This window comes from Limulus polyphemus, unplaced genomic scaffold, assembly GCF_000517525.1.
Source record: "Limulus polyphemus unplaced genomic scaffold, Limulus_polyphemus-2.1.2 Scaffold840, whole genome shotgun sequence".
Taxonomy (NCBI): domain Eukaryota; kingdom Metazoa; phylum Arthropoda; class Merostomata; order Xiphosura; family Limulidae; genus Limulus; species Limulus polyphemus.
Genome location: NW_013666450.1, coordinates 141,307 through 164,966, shown reverse-complemented (window position 1 = coordinate 164,966; position 23,660 = coordinate 141,307). Strand labels below are relative to the sequence as shown.

At 33.7% G+C, this 23,660-nt stretch overlaps 1 protein-coding gene across 2 annotated transcripts in view; it reads right to left on the bottom strand.

Annotated features, from left to right (window-relative positions):
- Positions 1 to 17,340, bottom strand: part of LOC106460809 (ras association domain-containing protein 10-like) — an 86,146-nt gene extending 68,806 nt beyond the window's left edge. For both annotated transcript variants that reach the window (XR_002610847.1, XM_013920550.2), the window contains exon 1: positions 16,869 to 17,340. The gene's annotated coding sequence lies outside the window, so the exon portion shown is untranslated. The remainder of the gene's footprint in view (positions 1 to 16,868) is intronic.
- Between the last annotated feature and the right edge of the window lie 6,320 nt (positions 17,341 to 23,660).

Here is a 23,660-nt window from a genome sequence, read left to right as displayed (position 1 = left end):
TTTTACGTTTTATTTCAAACAAGACTACTTCTCCCTTGTTCTCTTCACACATAAGCCATGATTTATGCCATGAAAACATATGCTATGCCTATGTAAAGACAAAGAAGGATAGCTTTTATGCTTGACTGACCTATCTTTTCTTTACCCTGGGCCAAGGACAAACACGCTTTACGGAAGACAACACTTACACAATTGCAAAGAAGGTATACTCAAACTCACATATAAGAAGGTATCCTCAAACTCGCGTGTAATACCAGTTTCTTTAGTCAACTGAACACGTTGCCTAGATTTTACTTTCGTATTGACAAAACGCTGCAGAATTTCATTCTTATGTGAAATTAAATGATGAAAAACAATAATATTTTGTTTGATTTTATACTAAAGTGAAAAAAAAAGAATCCGTCATGATTAAGAACTAATCCTCTCAAGAAACGTTTTAGGGCTACGACAAGAATCACTGACAAAGTGTGTAAAAGCTCATAAAACGTACCCATTACAATAAATCATTTTGTGACTTTGCTAACCAGAGAAATGGGAGAACATTAGGGCAATTACTGCGTCTGTGCAGCCTCGTAAAATGTTTTATTACAAATGCAACAAATTATTTCAAACTGGTTTTGTGGGTCAGGATCATAAAAAACTTATCGTCAACACAAGATTTAGTAATAAAAGACAAAGTTGGTCTGTATAAATATTAACTTATAAACTGTATCTAATAGTGATTTATATCTTTTTAAGTTGTTTACATTGTATAACAAACTCTCTAGATCAGCTCAATTTAGCTCTGAGAATAACTATTTTCTAAACGATAATGTGTAGTCAATTTTCCTTGAACTTAGCCTGATAAAAACTCTGACCAAAAACGTATTATAGCCCGTGAAACACAGTCTCGAACATAAATCTGTTGTTCAGTATAATTTGTCTTCGAGGAGTACTTTAAAGAACGAGTGAGTGCATATGTCACATTTCACACCTGTTTTCATCATTCTGAAATATTAATTAAATACTATCTCAAACTACCCTTGTCTCTAAATAGTACATTTCCAGTTAATCTTTTTGCAGCTGTTTTCTTTATCCTATTATTATACGGACTTGTTTATAAGTTTTTGCAAGGTATTCAATGCGATAGTTTATAGATCTTGGTGAAATGCAAAAACTGTAATCGTTCATTAACAACTGATTAATAGAACGTGTTTTATACCATGTTAACCTCATAAAAAATCTCCTAAAGCTTGCAGGATATCTACTGCTCTATATAATATCTTATATGATTAAAAGAAACGACTGACCTAACTAGGGGAACAGTCTTATTATTTAGTTTTGAAGCAAAAGTTATTGTTTTTCTATGCCATTACAAAAGTATGATAAGGTTGAATTGTGGAAAGCTACACACAAATTAACGAATTTAAAGACATTATAAAAGAGCAGGAAAAGAGCATGAAAAAAAAATTCTGACACTAATTTTCCAAAAACCGAGAAAAACATCACAGATGTCGCCACTAGTTTGTCAAGCGAAGCTGGTGACATTTACATTGTCCAAATCTCTTCAAATATTTTCCAGTTTTATCTTCATTTCCTTATCATTCTGTCAATCGCGTGTCAAGGATTGTCACGAGCCGTGATGTAAAATGTAAGATACAGTCAAGCTTGTCTGTAAAAAGGCACTTTGAGAAGTTACTGTTTTTGATCTTCATGTAGCAGATTACCAAAAATTTGCACAAATTCAGGTTTATTTAAGTTCGTAATAAATCAATCAGAAGCAAGTTTATAATTCTACGTATCAATGTATTTATGAAGGGAATCCAAGGAATACTGACTCTGAAAAGAACGTTATATAGTGAATTTTCATGAATTTTCATTGATAATGGACCAAAAGCAAAGATCAGTTGGTCAGTTCTTGTCATGAATGCTTGTACTGGGTGGTAAAAAAGCCTCAGGTGGCTATCAAAAAACAGAAGCTGAGGCTACCATGTGTTTTATGTAATATATGAAGTCACGAGATATTTGAGCACCGTCACATTACGTGATTACCAAAACTACCCATCCGATATTATTTTTGAAAATTTAACAAAAGAGGTGTTGTTTTCTATGAAATATCCAGAACGACTTGTGACCAATGTTATGTTCATGAGAAATTTAGATTTGGAAACTAGACTAAAACTATTTCTTGTACATTAGTTTGTTGTGTCAACACTGTACATTCATTTTATCCTTTGGACGGCAAGACGCTTAAATCACATTGGTGCATCATCAGAAGTATCAATATCTGACAATTTTTTTTCAATATATATATATTTTTTTTTAATGTAAGCATATCGGCTGATTTGAACATAGTTATTTTATGAAATATTTATTTACCTGCATCTGTTTTAATCCAAATTATCAAATAATACAAACGAAACTTATCTGCTCTTGCTGCTTATTTTAATGAGGGGAAGGGGGGTAATCTTTCAGTAATAAAGTAAAACAGTCTCATCCACGATTATAATCGTGAATTCTGACTTCAGTGGCTGAGATTTGCAAAGCACTTATTAACTTGAGTAGAAATTAGTTTAAAATAATTATTTTTGTTTTTTGAAAAGATGACCCAACAGTCTCACTTACTGCTCTTACAACTTTTGTATCTAATCTTTATGGTTAATTCAACATTGTGAAATGGCCCTCTGCCGTCACAAAATGTATTTATTCAAGAGGACTTCATCAATTTACCCCATAGACATCAGAAAACCATTTAATGGCTTAAATAACCATCTCTCAGATTTCGTAATTACAGTTTAATGTAAAACATAAAGCTCGTATAAGAATCTCACAAGTACCCTTTAGTCAATTCCTTCAATGTCAGCTTACGAATTTTGACTGTTTTGTCAACATCGCCAAAAGTTTTGTGCACAACAAAATATTGCAGGACTTTTTGGTTTTCTAGACAACTATGTAATTAATGTGTTCGCTTCATTCTTTCCGCCATGTTGCCCCACCCTCTTACACCACGAAGGTTAATTCAAGTCGGTCCATAAGAGGGAAAGACCGGCCTTGAAACGCTTCTACTTCTCGCTGGTCGTGGCCACGAAGTGACCGTGAACTGAACCGAATGGGAAGTTAGCCTCTCTCCCTTTAGTGTATTTTTCAACACTGAGAATACGTAACCTAATCAGACCTGATTGTTCACTGAACTGACGTAGGACCCTATTGCTGATGTGGTTTTGATACTGGAAACTTGAACTCTGCATTCAGCTCGTTTTACACCATCTGTAGAAAGTGCACTGTTGAAGTGAATCATATACCTTCAAGAAAACTACGAAACTAATGTTCTGAATCTTTGTTTAAAATAAGGCATTTGATTAATATCTCAAAGGAAACAAACAAAAAAACAAGAAAAACGTTAGTATAATTAACCAGCTGTATTGCAAAAGAAATAGTTCTTGACTGTTTCGAAAGGGATCTATGCAGAGGGTAATAGCATTAATTTTAAACAAATGATTACAAGTAAATATAGATATGTGTGTGAAAATAATACACACAGAAATGTGTAAGACCTTTTTATATATATGGAGTCACCACGGAGTGCCTGGTGGAAAAACCAATCCAGGATGGAATATGTCTAATAAAAACAATATCATTACGTGGGAGGGAAATCATGGATCTATCTAAATACAATTACATTTTGTTATCATGCAACTTCCTGTTTAAAACTAATCTTGCTTGGTAAGCCAGGATTATACAACGCATATAAATAACACTCCAATCGTTCCCTTCACTACGAAAAGTTGTCTCTTGTCACATTCGGTTTTATATTTGTCTTATATTTATCCGATCTAAAAAGCTCTTATTTCTTGTGAAAAGGTATACAGGATGTTGGGTCTTCAGTGAAGTACTTAGGTAAGGATGTGACAATCGCATATGAATTACTAGCCTAACCACTCATCCAGAATCGGTATTGCAAAGTCACCTATGTCGATAATGCTCCTCAATTCTGCCTTTTGTTAATATTTTCATTTGTTCATTGTAATGTAAGCCAAATTCACAAGAGATCTTGTAAAGAATGTCCTGCTCTCCATTGGGCCTTTAGATGGTTTTATGTGCCCCAATTTGCAACCGTTATGCTGTGGCATTTGAATAATGTTTCTGAATCGGTGCTCTTTTTATATCCTCTGTATGTTGATGAAGAGGCTTTTGAAATAAGGGAAGATGGCTGTATGTCTGTAATTTTCTTCCTTCTTAGTCATGGTATACAGGTTCTGTTTTTTCTTTTCATTTCTTCAGGGTATCCATTAACAAGGGTGGTTAGTGTGATGTGTTTTTCTTCCTCCTCCTTAAAATATTTTGCATAACAAATCTAATTTTTTAAAAACAAGTCTGTCAATAGTGCCCTCCTTAATACTGATGGGGTGGTTTAATCTGTAGTTGAGGTATTTACCACTAGCTATAGGTTTCACGGAAACTTTCTTACAATATACTAGTAACGTGACATAGTAACCATCACGTCTAGTAATGGAAGTTTGTTATCTTCTATATCTGTATCACTGGATGTTATCTCTTCAGGTGGTTTATGATGACTTGAATCTTGTCTGTAGTGTGTGCTCATATTATGAGTATGTCGTGAGCATACGCGAATCTCAACCAATTCTTATGAAGGTGTTCCACGTAGAGATTACTGAATACTAGCAATAGTAGGGGTAAGCACGTGGCTAAGCATTCTTGATGTTGGTAGTACTTATATTCATGCTGGAAATATGTTGTATTTATATAAAAAGTTATAACCTTTTATCATGGATACTGCCAAATGAATATGTTCTTTAAGAGTTCTATCATTTTCAATTTATGGTAGAGTGCATTAGTGAATACGATGGATACATCAAAGTTGACCACTGTGTCTTGTGAGATAATAGTGGCTGCTTTTATAATATTTACAAAATGCGCCGAATTCTTAAAATGTGAATTTGTTTTACCAATTAATGATAATATTACAACTACAAGATATTTGGCGAATAGAGGGCATTGGAAGTCCTGTAGTTAGCTATAAAACGGCGAGAGTAGCCTTGGTTATGAATGCTAGGTAGAGGGTAGATGTGTGTGATGGTAATGTACTATACTGTTAGTTGTTTGGCTATTCTGTTATTTTTTATATTTCTTCAGAAGATGATTAATCCTCATTTGCATGACCTCATGAGTTAGACTTGATCTTCTTATAATGGCCATCTTCAGAGAGAGTCTTGGAGCTTGGTGGTATGTATGTTCGTCTTTGTCCTTGCGTACAGTGGCATTACCATTACCTGTTGACAGGTTCGTTATGGTACTTAAATTCCTCCATGAGAACAGTTCTATTCTTCTAAAATGGTATTAGATAATGGGGTTTACATTTCATGGCTTTCTGAAAACCTAAATATAAACTGATTTTGAATTATTTTTTCTTTCTTTCTTTTTTTTCTTCTGGTTAGATGTACGTTCTTTTATGGCTGGTTGTAGCTGTATCTAGGATGGGCTAAGACAATGTTTCGTTCTTTATTTGCTACAATTTTTTCTGGCTCAGTTAAATGGCCGTTTACATAAGTTTATTACTGTACGTTTAGGTATGTCTGTAGTGTTAGGATGTTTCTTGTTTTGAGAATCGCTGAGTAAATTTAGTTTATTTATGTGAATTTCCTTCTTACGTGACGTTGGTATGGAGTTTAAATAGCTGCGCGTAATTTAATAGAGATTATGTTGTGTGTCGTATTATGTGCATTATGATATACATCGTTAATGTTATTACGTATATTGCGTCTATTTATATAGTAATGTTTGATCCTATCTTGGAGCATGGCTTTATTAAGTTTCTGAGTTAGTCTTTGACATCGTGACGCGTTGATAGGTAACTTAACCTAAAGAACGTTAAAAAATTATACTATACTGTCTATACATTTATGAAGAAAGATGAGACAGTTGTCTACTTTAACTCATTTACACTTAAGTTATTCTAAATCCTAAAATCCCTACAAATTCCAGAGCCTTGCCAGGTACTTGAGATAACGTTGTGGTGATCCTTTTTCTACTACATTCAACTGGCCAACATAAACTTTTAAGTTGATATTTATTTTATAATGCATGAAATATGCACATAACGAACTTTAAATAACCCTAATTTATGGTGCTACGATACCAAAGAAATAAATTTCTAAATGAATTTAGAATTTATATAGACAAAATTATTTAAGGCGAACCTGTAACTTTAATTTAATCAGTGTTTTAGTGTTTTCTGTCGTTTTCAAGTTATATTAACTAAACTTTTATTACATGTACCTCCTCGAAGAGTATCGGCCCGCTGTTCTAGCCTGTGGAACTTTAAATATTATATGACTTCATTTCTCGTCAGTGAGAGTTGAACTGTGATATGCGCTCAATCCTATTTCCATATCTGAATCACATAATGTTAGTCTGCTTCTTCAGTCCAATCACAAGCTGTGAAAACCTACAAACAAACCACTGTGGAACTTTAAATATTATATGACTTCATTTCTCGTCAGTGAGAGTTGAACTGTGATATGCGCTCAATCCTATTTCCATATCTGAATCACATAATGTTAGTCTGCTTCTTCAGTCCAATCACAAACTGTGAAAACCTACAAACAAACCACTGTGGAACGGAAACTGAATACTTCTGAATTCATGTCATATCCCTAAACTCTGGATGGATAAACTGACCTTCAAATAACAAAGCATTATAAGTAGGAAACCGAATACAACTCACTAACTTCGCGTCATAATTATAAAATCTGTATGAATAAACTTACGGTCAAAACCACATACACGTGCGCACACAAGCAAACTGTTTTGCAACTTCGATAAGCTTGTGTGCCAGTTAGAGTCCAAACATCTGAGAATCGTAACGTTTAACATAACAAAAACCGGCGCAGGATTTCTAGTGATACAACAACATTCTTTTAAATCATATGTATGTAAATAGACATCTGATGTGTCTGAAACCCAATCAGTAAATAATTACTAAGATGTTGTTATAAGCAGAAGCTCGGTTTGTTTCTTCATCATGCTCAATTATGGACGCATACAATTAAAAATATTTCTAGGCTTTCCTCCAATGTTTGATATAACAGACGAAGCCCTTCTCGTGCTCTTTTGGTGACAGCACGGTACCCTTAATGTCTGCTAGAGTAACTGCATATCAAGGTACTTGATGTACGTTAGAAAGCTTTCAAAGTAGTGTGTGCATAATTAATAAACCGCATATTCGTAATGATTTTTTTTCTTATAATTTTAATTAAGATTCTGATACACGGTACAATATAACGCGTAATTTGATATAGTGGAAAGAAGAGCAGCTTTATGATAGCTTCGCAACTTGATATAAGTGACTCGTTCTCTACATAAACAAGTTGGTGCCTCTATTATGCTAATACAGATTTATTTTTGTTAATTCTTTTGTAGATAAGAATCTACTATTACTGTATATCTAAACAATACTTCATGTTTATGCATTTTATCCTCATATAAAAATCACACAAAGTAAGTTATAAACGAGCTAGATATATATATATATGTATGATTTGGCTTCCTAAGTATTTTAATTATATTTACAGACAAAACTACTCAAAAGCTTTCAGATAATAAGACCAAAGTCTTGTTTTGAACATACAAAGATAAAGGTCTCATAAAAATCTATCGCCAGAGACTAACAAACTCACTTTTACTTATATTAAATGCTTTGTAAATCGGGCATCAAGTCTAGTGTATTAAAAAACTATTTGTTATTAAGTAACCATTACGATAACTATCTCTGTTTGGCTCATACGTTTAACATTTTCTGTTACAAATATTTAACTAAAATGCGAATACAATCTTAGGACAATCCGAATCGTTACAATTGAAACGTTCGGGATCATGTTATACCGCCATCTATTGGCCATATGCTGTAAAACGTTTTCAATATTTCCAGAAAAGTATCATTATATTTCAATAACGTTTCCAGTAACAAGTGAAGTTTAAGTTTCGAGAAACTACGAATATTGCTGATGTTTTAATAACATGAATGTTTATGTTTAATATTTTCCGATTCCATATTTTATTATTAAGCTTAAAAGAGAAGCAGACGACATCAGTGAAACTCTTGTAAAACAGACAGGATAAAAAAAACTGCTCATGAAAACCGGCTTGCCTACTTATAAATATTTACGATACAATTACAGTTCCTCGTTTAACAGACTACTAAAACAAATAAATTATTACTATGGAATTTTTATTGTAATTATACTGGCAAAATTGTCGGGAACGAAAAATATTCTTAATATCAAACTCTACCAGTCTGCCAAACAATGCACAAACGTAATGAAATTTTAATGTGCACAGAACAAAATTCTTGGAACATTATATCACAGAACATACTGAGAAAAATATACTTTAAAGAACTGTCTGTAAATTTCAGCCATAGAGACAAAGCCCTTCAAAGTTCTTGGTAATTTTCAATACAATATTAACTTCATCATACTTTGTAAAAAAAAAAAGACGACCGTAAGCTTTTTACTTTTTAATCCAACTCATAACTTATACGACAAACTCGCAGGTTTTACGAAATTATTTTTAAGATTTCAAGAAATACAAAAACGAGTATGTTTTGTAGCGGGACCTCAAACATCCACAAAAAAAAAGAGTTGGAGTCAGTCTTATAAACTTTTATCGAACACATTTTTCACTAGTACAGTGCAATTGTCAAATGTGAAGCAGGGCACGTGCTTCTGGTGATTCAAAACAACTCCCGTTTGGTAGCTATGTATGAGATTCAGCAGTCAGTGCTGTCATGGCACTTCAAACTTCTGATTGAAGACTAGGTTATGGCATTTTTTGTTGTTGTTGTTAATTTTCTTCGTTTGCAGTTACAGTTACAAGTCTTGTGGGGAGTGTTTGAAACTAGCTATAGTTTTATCAGAGCTTTCGGCAACTATATTTCTTTTATGTACTTCTAAATTCAGAAACTTGGAAAGTCCTGGTGGTTAGAGCGTTAGACTGGCAGGTCACGGATTCGAATCCCCCGTCACCGAATATGGTCGCCCTTTCAGACATGGGGGCGATATAATTTTACAATCAATCCCACTATTCGTTGGTAAAAAGAGTAACGCAAGAGTTGAAAGTGGGTAGTGTTGACTAGCTGATTTTTCTGTAGTCTATCACTGCTAAGTTATGGAAGGCTAGCATAAATAGCCCTCGAGTAGCGTTACGCAAAATTCAAACAAATTAAATATAAATGTTATTTTAATGTTTCTTATAAAATGAGCTTAACATTTTTATTTTTCAGGGGAATACAGGCTACATTCCCTATAACACAACATCGAGCCACGCTAATATAATCTTTTACGCAAGAATCGAGAATCACAATGTTTTTTACTTCATTAGGTCAGACCACCCAGTGAAACAGCGGTAAGTCTGCGGACTTATGATGCTAAAAACTGGGTTTCGATACCTATGGTGGGCGCAGAACAGCTAACCCATTGTGTAGCTTTGTACTTAACTACAAAAAAAAACATTAGGTCAGTAATTAGATCATATATCTTTTCAGGAATCTCAGTTCGAAACCCATTATTTTTACATAACTGAACTGAATTCCCCATAATATGTCTGCAGACTTACAACGCTAGAAACCGGGTTTCGATACCCGTGGTGGGCAAAGCACAGGTAGTCCATTGGGTAACTTCAAACAAACAAGTCTCCAGAATACCACTTTTCTAATCGAGTTTTAGTTTGGTCAGAATCTAATGGCAACTTTAGTTCAACCAATAAATGACTATTATCATGTGAAGTTCAGCAAGATGTAGAATAGTGTTTAAAAGCCATACAATTGTATCTAATGTGCTTCGTTGCCGAGAAATATTCCCAGAAGCATCGTTCAAAGCACCAAATGAGCAAAGATGTCATTGTGTAAATCACAACCATTTAGTTCCCAGTTGAGGTGCTGTTTCAAACCAATAAGAAATTTGATTTAAAGAATTAGTTTTCTCTCCTTGGAGAATAAATGTTGAAATATATTTGTGAAAATATTAAGTCTGATCTTGATTTTAATTTTAAAAACTGATTATTGGGTCAATTCAAGTTAAATGTGATCTTGATTTTCATTTTAAAAACTGATTATTGGGTCAATTCAAGTTAAATGTGATCTTGATTTTCATTTTAAAAACTGATTATTGGGTCAATTCAAGTTAAATGTGATCTTGATTTTCATTTTAAAAACTGATTATTGGGTAAATTCAAGTTATGTATAATCTTGATTTTCATTTTAAAAACTGATTATTGGGTCAATTCAGGTTAAATGTGATCTTGATTTTCATTTTAAAAACTGATTATTGGGTAAATTCAACTACCGTCAATATCCTAATTTTGGAGTCTTATCTATTTTCTACTTCTGTGAACACCCATCCTGAAACCGAACCATACTAAGAATTCACGTTGAAAATAAATAACACATGTGAGGTTTGTAACTCTTCTGGGAGATGGTATGAATTGATTAAGCTATCGATTAGCGCTTGTCTTGAAATTTTTAATCCTCTGTCCTCCTTGTACTTTTAGCGCATTAACAAAAGATTTTATACACAAAATCCCATTCTTCTTTGTTGCTGTTTTTATGTGCAGAGCTACACAATCAGTTATCTGCACTATTCCCACTGCAGTTATCCAATCTTGATTTTTAGCATTACAATCCCTCAAGCTAACTGCTGAGCCACCTGGGAAGGGAGTGGGGGGACTCTTGAAAGTGGTCGTTAACAAGTATCCTTTAGATATTTTTTTTCTGTCTTTTGGTATATTTCTATGTAAGTATTCACACCAAGACTATTACCGAATTGGCTTTGTTCCATAATTTATTCAAATAACGAATCTTGTTTTTCTGTGCATTTGTACAAAAGCAGTCAGATGAACCGAGGTGGTTGGATAGGTCGGTTGTAGGGTCATGGAGATAATTATCTTTCATCTGATCGTTATGATTACAGAGAATAATAACCTTTCCCAATATTGCTGGGTGGACTGGTATCACTCATACCTGGGTGGACTGGTATCACTCATACAAATAACTGAGTTAAATCATTATTTACTCTCCGCACGAAATTTGGCCAATATAGAAAAAATGAGCATTTAGTTAAATCATCTTTCTTACTCCAGAATGAATAATAACTTAGAGTATTCGTGACCTGTGCAGTTGTGTATAAACAGGGGATTCTGGCTGCTCCCACACTGCTAGAAAATATTTTCCTGAGAAGGGAATGATTAGTCAATAACTTGCCGCCTGGTAAATTCAAAATTTATGTTACATCTTACCACCTCTTCCACGATGATCGTGTCTCGAGTAGCCTAGCGGCGAAACAGAACGATGGCCAACTTAAAGATCCTCACGAACCGAAGCCGGTAAGAAAGCCGTGACTTACAACGGTGGTTTTCGTCAGAAGAAGGGGGCTCTGCCCGCAGCTTCGAGCTGTAGCTCTGTGATTAGCGAATGGAAAGCCGTCCCCTAAGGGAGAGAGCAGATCGTGGTAAGGGACGATCTGCTATAGCTCACACGTCCTTCACGGGTTGCAAGTTTGATTTGTGAATAAAAGTAACCACTGGAACATCCTGACATAAAACACAAGGCAAGGTTTACAAAAATAGTGGATTTAAAATCGCATGACTGAAGCGCAAGTGCTAGCTTAAATTATGCTAAGTGTTGAACACTTGGGAGTTATCTGTGCTTGTAACCTTATGCTAAGTGTTGAACACTTGGGAGTTCTCTGTGCTTCTAACCTTATGCTAAGTGTTGAACACTTGGAAGTTGTCTGTCCCTCTAACCTTATGCTAAATGTTGAACACTTGGGAGTTGTCTGTCCTTCTAACCTTATGCTAAGTGTAGAACACTTGTGAGTTCTCTGTGCTTCTAACCTTATTCTAAGTGTTGAACACTAAATAAAACAAAAGAAGTATTAGTTCAGTTTCGTAATGATTTGACTGTTCGCTGGCTACATAAGTATATAACAGTTTTTAATTCGCTTTATTGCCGAACGTTTACCTGATTTCCAGCACGTCAGGGTATATTAAGTATATCGTACTTTTTCAACTGGATGAAGCTACTACTAAATAATGAAAAAGGATGGAACTGATAGCATCCAGCTAAGTAAATACTTTTAAAATATATAACCAGTCTTATCAAACAGAATATAATGAATATAAGTAACCGAAATATAAAATTTGAAACATAAAAGTTGCTACATAAAATTTTACGCGAATAGATAAGCCATAAGTTAGTAAGCAAATAAAGACCAAATAATCATCGTTTGACACAATATTTCATTGGTTATCATTATATGACACAATATTTCATTGGTTATCATTATATGACACGGTATTTCATTAGTTTATAATCATGTGACAAAATATTTCATTTGGTTATCATCACGCTGTGACACTGTATTTTATTTGGTTATCGTTATATGACACAGCATTTTACTTGGTTATAATCATGTGACAGCATTTCATTAATTTGGTTATCATCATGCTGTGACAAGGCGTATAATTCATGTGTTTAGATACGACGTTGTACGTTACAAGATTGCTATCACATAACACGTTACGTCTTTCTGCAATGATACAACACCACAAGCATTGTATTATCTCCCGCTCGGCATGCATTTCTACATTGTTCTTCATTTTCTTTTTTTTTTCTTTGTCTTTTGCCCACACAATAGCGGCCGAACGGGTTTGACTTCCAAATAAACATCGAAAAGAAGAAAAATAATGAACGATAATAGAGCAGAAATAGTTTGGTCAAGGTCACGTGAGCATAATAGCTGGAACTGGTGTAAGTTACTGACGAGAGTTTACACATTTTCACTGTTGTTAAACGAGTAATGTTAATAGAGCATGTATAGAAATGTCAAGGTGTTTTCTATGTGGCCTACCACTTATAAGAAAATGAGCTGCTACACTTGTAAGTCTGGTCTTCCTACATTTCTGCCATTGTTTGATGGACAACAGCCAAGGTTAAATTTTACTTATTCTGTAAAGATGAATGAACAGCTGAGGAAGAAAATACGACGGGAACATATACAGTGCATTAAGTTAGCAGGTTTGAAAAACTTTATACACTTTGAAGTATATCATGTCCATACTCGTATTGAGGTAAAAAAAAATGAGTCTCGTGCAAAATGAGACTTATTTTGCTTCTTTATTGAGGTGCATATGTTTAACAGAACATATGTTTGTTAGATTTTGTTTCGTTTTTCTTCGCATTTTGTTTTCAGTTTACATTTTAATTAAACTTCACAAAGAAATTGCAAAGGATTTTCAAGTTGCATCTGAGGAGCCATCTGTATACTTTGAAACAGACTACTGACATATCATCTAACAGTTACAAGTCCTTTGTTTCTTCTATGTGTTTATTATAACACTAACAAGCCTTTAATGTATTCTAGGTACCACTTGTGAGAGTTACAAGCCTTTAATCTGTTCTAGATGCTTATTGTGAGAGTTACAAGCCTTTAATCTGTTCTAGATGCTTATTGTGAGAGTTACAAGTCTTTAATCTGTTCTAGATGCTTATTGTGAGAGTTACAAGCCTTTAATCTGTTCTAGATGCTTATTGTGAGAGTTACAAGCCTTTAATCTGTTCTAGATGCTTATTGTGAGGGTTGCAAGCCTTTAATCTGTTCTAGGTGCTCATTGTGAGATTTACGAGCTCTTAGTCCGTTCTAGGTGTTAATTATAACACTAACAAGCCTTTCATCTGTTCTAGATGCTCATTGTAAAGTTACAAGCCCTTAGTCTCTTCTAGATGTTCATTTTAACAGTTAAGAGCCTTTAGTTGGTGCCAGATGCTCACTATAACAGTTATAAGCTCTCAGTCTGTTCGATGTATTGATTGTAATAGTTACAAGCCTTATGTGTTATAGGTGCACACTGTATCAGTTATAAGCTCTCAGTCTGCTCAAGGTGTTCATCGTAACAGTTACGAACTCTCAGTGTGCTAAAGGTGTTTTCATCGTGACAGTTACGAGTTCGAAGTGTTGATCATAACATACATGCAAGTTTGTCTGTGTTTCGTCACCGTTTAGATAATCGAGTTTTTACTTGTTATTCTTTGTTTCTATTTATTCCTTGAGCGATATAATAACATATGACGAGTGTTTGTTTATTATTATTATTATTTCAACCAAAGCTGTATTTGGTGTTCGTATGTTTCGTCAGTTTAGAAATATCCATACGAGAAGGGTACGAAGTTTTGACCTGTGGATTACCTGTAGCTATCATATAAGTATTACAAAGTAACAGAAAACACGAAGTTTCTGCACAGTTTTAGTGATATATCACATTCAAAGATGGTTCTTTTTTACGTCGTTTTGGGGGATTATAATATCATTTAAGCAATTCAAACAACAGCTGTGAATAACTGAATCGTTTTAGTTAAGATGTTTATAGTATATTAGTGTACCATCTAATACAAGTCTCCATGTGTAAAATGAACTATATTGTCAAGAACTCATTTACTGACACAATAAAAATCAATTATATGGATGGAGGAACACCATAAAGATATGTTCAATCCATAAAACCAAGCTAGTGAAACAAAAAAGATCAGTTAAAAATTAAACACAGTGTAGAGGAAGTGTTATTACACACTTTTCTTACTGCATGCGATTTTTGTTTAGCTTCGAATTGCAGCACTTGGCCCTTGGAAAACTCAGAGAAAAATTTTCAAGTTTTAGCCACACGGAACGTGCAAGAGTTTCTTGAACTGTGATTGTGCCTGAAATTTATCATAAAATTTCCTGTGGTGAAAAAAATATTTAAAATTGTTTTGAGAAAGAACGTTTGTTTGTTTAAGAGCAAAAACTACATTGGGCTATAAGCTGTGTCCACCGCGGAGAATCGAACCTGGGATTTTAGCGTTGTAACTCTGTAATCTTACAACTGAAGAAAGAGCGAAAAAAATCTATGCAAACATTTAGTTTCACCTTATCTTAATTATTAAATAATAAAGTATTTATAATTGGTGAATAATGTAATAGGTACCACTGTTCCACTTGAATTATAAGTGGCTTTAACATCAAAGCTGTATCTTTCTGCAATAACACTAAAAATTATGTAATAATCCTTTTGTTCATCATATTTTTAAATCATCCAGCAAGACAGGTAAGCTTTAAACACCTCTTTATTGATTTTAGAGGATGACTTATTTAACAGTTGTTCAACAAATTGATTGGACGAACTTATATATATATTCAAACCGTTCCCCAGTGGTCAAGCAATAAGCTTACGGACTTAGAACCCCGCTGATTTTTCCAAGCCCGTTCCCTTGGCTGTGGTTTCGCTAGAACCCCGAATTATATCGTTAGAATCACCGTGGTGGACAGAGCTTAGAAGGCCTTATTTTGTAGCTGTGCACTAAAACAAAGAAGCACGTTCAAAACTAAATAAGAACAAAAGCAGAATTTAAGGTTAAGTAACTGGACGGTAGATAAACTGGTCAACTAATTTACGTGCTGTCCTTAAGTCCTAAAAATAAGCATTGAATAATGTTTTCGCGACCTAAAAATAAACAAGTCAAAAGCACGTACATTAATTCCATTTCAAACAATAAAACACAAAGACTACTTAAACAGACATTTTCTTTGTCACGTGCTTTAATTGCATTGTAAAGCAAACATTTCAAGTCCTTCTTTTGCGTGTTTTTGTTGTTGTTTTTTTTTTATAGAAGCTGGAAGAAATGAAGAAGAAAAAGAAAAGTCATAATTTGTAAAGGAACTGCGTGACCGCCAACAGAGTGAGTTTTTTTTTTGTTTTGCTTTATTTTTTATTGCCGACTAAATAAACGCCTTAATTTACTCGTTGAAATTTTATTTTCATCCATTCACCGTATGCGGTCATGCGAAACACATACAAGCTTTAATTTATACGTCAAAGTTTCTTCTTATATTTTTAAAAGAATGTCATTTTGGCCTCATTCCCATTTCATTTGAAAGGACAGGGTGGTCTAAAAATGTAGCTCCACCCGCTAAGCCTAATACTGTACCTTTTAAAAAGTCGTTGTTGTTTGTTATTAAGCACAAAGCTACACAAACGGCAATCTGTGCTCTGCCCACCACGGGTATCGAAACCCGGTTTCTAGCAGTATAAGTCCGCAAACATACTATAATGTAATTTATTCAGTATTCCTATTTTCTGTAATAAAGAATATGTGCTTTTAGATAGGTTATTTTTTAGTATATCACGTAAAATTATTGTGGAGTAACAACACAGCCTAAATTATAATTCATAATTTTTGTGCGTATAGAAGATACAGAAAGAAAAAATAAAGAAATAAATAGAACGTTTTAACTGAAATTCGTGATGTAAATGCTTTTAAATTTATTTTCCTTTTATGTATAACAGATTGCGCATGCTTATATTTTACAGTACTTTCTATTATCTATATCAATAATATTTTAAATGTGTCTTATAAAATCTAGGAGTATTGAATTTGAAAGTCCTGTTGTTTAGATGTCACACAGCTCTAAATGTTTTAAATTACACGTTATCATTAAGTTTCTTTTTTTGCTACCCCTACTTCATTTTCCCAAAGAGCATTTATTAAGATGGTAGTTTTTTTAAAGTATATTTTGACCTCTGATTGAGATATCTTTCCAACAAGAAAATTAAGATGGCAAAATACATCATAAATAGGCTTGTGTAAATTAATGTCACTCACCAACTTCAGCCACCCTAGCCTACTTGAGCTTGTTGTTTGTGTTTATTACAAAGCCGTTATTGGACAGTTTAATCCACAAAGATCCCCCCTCGTTCCCATTGTCAACCCAGCAATGTATCTAAGTGACATCGATAAATCCCGGTCCAAACGAGATTATACGATAACAAGGATTGTGACTTACCTCTGGGGAACCAAAATCTCCTGAGAAACTAGATTCCCGTGCTGGCGCCGATAAGGCTTAGTTCTTTAATCTCGAACAAACCAAACAAGACTGTAGCTGTGTAATCCTAAATGTTCTTTCCTCAACTACAGGTTATTTTTCTTTCACATGTGGTGCAAAGTTGAAAGACTTTACTGTCAGAAGAGTATTACAGTCTCGTATACCTTAACGTGGTAACTTTCCTCCCACAACACACGTCAAAGATATCTTCGTCGCTACCCACATGTGTGAGTCCTAACGAGTGATCAAGTCGAGCATCTCTCGAGTAGCTAGGTGTGGGGAGAAACCCTGTTTCATTGGAGTTAAGAGAAAGTCACATGACAGCCAAGAGACAGATCGGGAAGAGGCTGGCAGGGACTGTGTGGCGGCAAGCAACACGTGAAACCTCTTGTGAGGCTGGACACATCATGCTCGAGCTGCTCAATTCTCCGTTGCGTTATAAAAGCTATGGTACCTACCTCACGCGGGCACTAACGCTAGCTGAACTGATTACGGTAGCCGAGGACCTGTTAGGCATGAAAAGGCATTAACTCCAAACGGCGGTAACATACATTGTATGTTCTACGCGAGCGTCCTTTGGACATTGGCCTCGAATTCTAATGTGATGTGAACGTAATTTGAGTTGAATATTTGTTAGTGGGAATTATTTGCGGCTTCTTAATGACAAAATATATTGTTAAACGACCAATGATGGAACTTCTTACTCGCAAAAATGACACTTACGATAAAGGGGCCGTATAACTATAAATATTCTTATTGTTCAATTACCGGAGAGCACATTAGTTTCATTAACATGTGACATTAATTCTTAGAAGTAAAATAAACTATTTCAACAAAATCTCAACTTCATAAAGCTTATCAAATCTCACAAGGGATGTTTCCCATGAGCATCGTTGGGTCTTTGAGGATTAATAAAATAACATATAACAACAGATCCTCCGTCGAAAATAGTGCTAGTTTGGTAACATAGAAAATCAGTTAAAGAAAATAGAATCAGAAAAATAAAAGAGCAGAATGTCAGTTGTTCAAGACTTACTTACAGCAGTCGCCATCTGGTATTATTTATAAGTACTTTTCTGATATAAATGACGCTAAAACTGAACAATGTTTGTAGTATTTTATCATTCGATATGTTTTATTAAGACTTTAAGTTGTTCCTCTACACATATATAAGGTCTGGTTTAGGTTTAGTTACCCCTTCTCAACAGATGAAGCATAGTAAAAAGACAAAGAATACACATCTCTTGACATTTGACCTTAGGACATAGATATTTCATTCTGCACCCTTTCAAATGGTGAACTAACACACACACACACAACATACTACAACAGTATTCACAGCAGTATTCGTTAGACATATACGCAAATATACTCAAATTTAGATATATTTGCATGATATCTCTATAAATCTCTCTGTGAAAACTATTAAAATCATGTTCTGCTATTGTATCTCTTGAGATTTTGATTTTTTTTGTCATTTTAAAAGAAGATTAGGAATTTGAATACAACTTTCTTGCTAATTTTATTTATTAAACGAAACAAGTGCTTTGTCCATCAGCTAAAAGGAATGCTAATTTCAAAAATTAAGATTAACAACAAAATTTATAAGAAGAAAAGTAAATGATTCAGAATTAAAGCATGAAACAATCATAAGATATTTTGCTACAGGAAAAAGGGTGTATTTACACCCTTGTTGAAACTCCTAATGAGGTCTTCACTGAATTGTTCTCCTTTTCACTGTTAAAATGATTAGATATCACAAGATGTGACGGAAAAGTTTGTTTTCTTTCACATAAGTATGACTAACGCACACCTATTTTGCTGATACGATTAATTATCGAAGGGGTAGGACGTGAGCTGGTTTTGCACGTTTGAATAACTGGAAAGTTAGCTTTCAAGGAGATAAAATAAAGTGGTAGTATCTTATTATTTCTCTTGTGTTCCAAGCCGCCAACATAAACCTAACTGTATCAGTACTGGTTGTGACAGAGAAATCTTTCATAAACACCTGAAAAACAACTTTCGAGGTCGAACAGATGCAATCTCATATAAATAACAAGAGTTATTCTTTAATCATCTGTTTTAGTATTGTGTTCAGAAGTGGACAAAACTATTTAGTAAAAAAGATACTAGGATTACGACGTTTGAGACTAAATAGGCAGATAGATTTAATCATGTTAATTAACAAATGAAAATATATAAGTATTCGTAATATTAGCTTAACTAGTATATTGTCCATGAACATTCATTGCGAACAACAACTGCATAAAACATTATGCCACCTAGATTTGAACCAACATTTGTGTACTCTCGAACTTCACGAGATTTCCATCATCTCAATATGGGGATGAAGTTGAGACTTTTTTAAGATCTAAAAGTAGATTCTTGTTTTGAATATCAATACTACATTTAGAATTAGTACTACTTTTAGATATCAATACTACTTTTAGATACCAATACTACATTTAGAATTAGTACTACTTTTAGATATCAATACTACATTTAGAATTAGTACTACTTTTAGATATCAATACTACCTTTAGATATCAATACTACATTTAGAATTAATACTACATTTAGAATTAATACTACATTTAGAATTAATACTACGCTTAGAATTAATACTATTTTTAGATATCAATACTACATTTGAATATCACTACTACATTTAGATATCAATACTACATTTAGAATCAATACTACATTTAGATATCAATACTACTTTTAGCTATCAATACTACTTTTGATGTGAATCCAATACAGGGAGTTCCCAAACCTCTATGATCCACCTTTACTCTCATGTGGATATCCCACTAGCAAAATTTCGTGCAAGTCTGTAGTTCCTGTTCTTAAACTTCTCCAAAACCACTTTAACCCCCATATAGTGCTTCAGTTTAAACTTATTGCTTAGAAAGACTCCTTATATGACAATACCAGTTTCCAATATAATCGGTTCAGTCAAAAATGAAAGCCCTAAAATTTCCCTTGATTCCCCATTTCTGGGACCTACTCACAACTCTTTCGAACATTTTCCCATCGTTTATGTTCTGTGAGGTCAAGAGCCTAAATGTAAAATTTCATGTTGTTTGAGAAATGTTGTAGCAAACACAGAAAAAAAAGATACCAATCTAGAATTACTATACAGATATTAACCTAATATATCATACAAACACAGGTCCATTGCAAGTTTCCAGCCGGCGCACCGTATGTTGTATTTTGTAAAAGTACAATATATTTGGCACACTGGATCTTCTAACCAGATACAATAATCAGGATGTGTTTTATGTTTACGAAATGAGCAAGTGGGAAAACATTTCTACTTGGTAAACTTTATTCGGGTTTTACGAGTCTTTTTTTCTCAAACTGATTTACCTCTTCTGCGATACTTGTAACTGCGTTTCAGGCTTCTTGCTTTATTGACAGAATCGTACACTTTGGCTCGCTTCAGGCAGTGCACGCTTTCCAATTTCTACCCATTTATTTTGTTAAACAGACTCAAGAAGGTGGGGTTATTTATAAATTAAGAGTTCATCGCTTTGGAAAGATGTGATAATAATGACACCGATAACAACTGTACCAGTAACAATACAAAGTGGAAAAGTTTTCATTAAGCATAAGTAAAAAGCTTAAAAATACATTATTTTGTTGTTGTTTTTGTTTATTGATTTCTCTTTTGGAGAGTGGAGGGAAAATGTTTTTGTTTTTTTTTTTCTCACATTTCATTTGTACTAGTGCCATTTTTCCGGAACGCCAAACATTCCCTAAAAATGTACCAGAAACTGAGCTGGAAGTAATGCTCTGAATAAAGAATCCTTTTGCCTATCTCATGCCTTCTGTGAAAAGTATTTAACAGCTAGTTCTTTGTGAGGCACAAACTATTTAAAGAAAATCGTGCATATTTATCGCGAGAGTGAGGATTTTAAAGGTTTTAAAATATTTGTGAATTTTGATATATACAGTAATTTTAACGAACTACAGTGCAGTTTTTTTATATCTTCAAAGTGTTTCCTCCATAATTCGTTTACAATACTATTAAAGAATACGTAAGTGTTTTTATAGCATAATAAACAAATTATGAATCATAAGAAAATCATAAAAATAGAATACAATTCCCAGATATTTTTCAACTACACGTTTTTACCCATTGAAAGAATAATAATGTTGTCTAGTTATTTTTTTTCTATATAGTATCGAATGTAGTCAATATCAATAAATACAATTGTATTGCTTGATATATTTTATATTAATATACACGCGCGTTGTCAGGTGACTGTACGGAGAAGTTTAAAAAGTTACAATTCAGATACCAATATTTTATAATAATTCACTTTTATAGTGATGCCTAAAGATGTGCATGACCTTTTCTATCCTTATATGCCTGAAAGCGTCCTTAAAAAAGCAATTGCAAACATTTAAAAGAGACATACGTGATAAGATCAGCCTTGTTTAAAGACGCCTGTATACGTCAGTCTCGCGAAATGTCGCCAAGTTGATCTAGTTTGTAAAGAAAGTTGTCTGTCTGAAAATAGTTCAGTTCGAGTTTTCCTTCAACCTATTAATACTCATATAAAACACCAAAACATTTATCTCCTGCACGTTTATCATGTCTCTTGAGACATAAATATTTTAATGAATTATTCCATTTTTAAATCTGCAATTAACTGTGACTAGTTTTTATAAGAAACGGTATTTGTTGAGGAAAGAAAAACGAATGTTTCAAACCCTACTTAGCCTACGTGAACAGTTGCCTCGCACGCCATCGACCGGTTTCTAAAGAGGCAGGTGAAGTTACGTTTGTTTATGATCAATCCTATCATCAGTTTTTTTATTTCTTAGATATTCGATTCGTTGATATTTTAAGGCGTGTTTTATTATATTTATTACAGTTGTACCTCCAGAAATTTTCCTTACTTCTCACACATTGTTTTTAACCCACACTTTGTAATCATGTTTCTCAGATCAAGTATATTTTAACCTTTGGAAAGTTCAAGGATTTAAAAAAAATAATAAAACTGTATATATATTAGAACAGATGCAATTATTTCATTTTCTTTTATGCTTTTCTTTTTCGTTTACAATTTATTTTCATTATCTGTACATTTGTTTCTTTGACAACAGATGAAAATGCACATCGAATTTTGAAATTTCACCAAGAAATTACTATTACTTTCTTTGTGATTTTAAACAAAACTAACAAACATGCAAGCACGTGTGTCAATTTTTTTTCTGTAAATTTACAAACATAACTATACCAAGTTTTTTGGACTTATTGAAAATGTGAAAATTTAATGGTGTTTCACAAAGCAGGTTTTGATATTTGTCTAAGTAACATGTATAGCTTGCAATTTTGGTCTTGGCTATTTTGACGAAATATTTGGTTATTTTTTGCTTACCTGTTTTGTTGTTTTTAATTTATGAATGACCTGTGAAAAAGTTAAAGCATAAACCATAACAATTACAGAAGTCTTTTAATCTAGAGCTTCTGGTATCTATAATTATACACATGTATAATTATACGAATTAGCCCCTAGTTTAAAACTGGTGAACTCTTTGTAATTATTCTAGCTCTATGATGTTGACATGATAATATTCGGCTATGAATAAACGATGTTACATCTCTAACGAATAATCATGTACATCATCAAAGACAGAGCCCTTTGAAGCAGCAGGACTGCTAAAACATTAGGCTATTGGAACTAAACAGTTCTTTGTTTATTGGTTTATTTTTGATAATAAATCGCAGTTGGTGTTTAAGTCCTCGTTTGGTGCCTTCTAGTGTACAGAATAGAAACTGTGTTTACAAATAAAACGTTCTGAATATTTTGAGTAAAAATATTAAATTCAAGTAAATTGTTATCTTCCTCTATTTTCAAACCCTCCACCGATTCTACAGCGCAACCTTTCAGACCCAGCATTTTAGTCACCCAGTGAACGACTCACGAAGTTGTATCTATTTATACAGATAACTCTGTTTATGAAGAGTATACGATAGTTACAATAGTTTTAACAGCGAAAAGTATTAGAACGTAAAATTAGCAACCTCCTTAGCTTGGTGAGATTGCAATGTAACTCTACAAATAAACAAAGAAGTTTGAAAACGAAGAACATCGCGCACTTTTTTGAGAAAGGAGGAATTTGGAGGGAAAATTCAATTTTTCATTCGTTTGGTTGTAGTAATATTTAATCTAGATATTTTAGGTTTTATTGTACTTTTCATATAGGTATGTTGTCATTTATTGAAACTATAATGTCAACTTCAGGAACTTCCAATGGTACTGTTACAGTAATTTATTTTTGTTTTGTTTTTATATAAATAATTATGTTTCGTTAGGAGCAACTACCTTTCAGGAACCGGATGGAGGCGGTAGGCTTAAATTTTGATAGGATCAACTACTTTTCAGGAACCGGATGGAGACGGTAGGTTTAAATTTTGATAGGATCAACTACTTTTCAGGAACCGGATGGAGACGGTAGGTTTAAATTTTGATAGGAGCAACTACCTTTCAGGAACCGGATGGAGACGGTAGGTTTAGATTTTGATAGGAGCAACTACCTTTCAGGAACCGGATGGAAACGGTAGGTTTAGATTTTGATAGGAGCAACTACATTTCAGGAACCAGATGGAGATGATAGGTTAGATTTTGATAGGAGCAACTACATTTCAGGAACCAGATGGAGATGATAGGTTAGATTTTGATAGGAGCAACTACCATTCAGGAACCGGATGGAGACGGTAGGTTTAAATTTTGACAT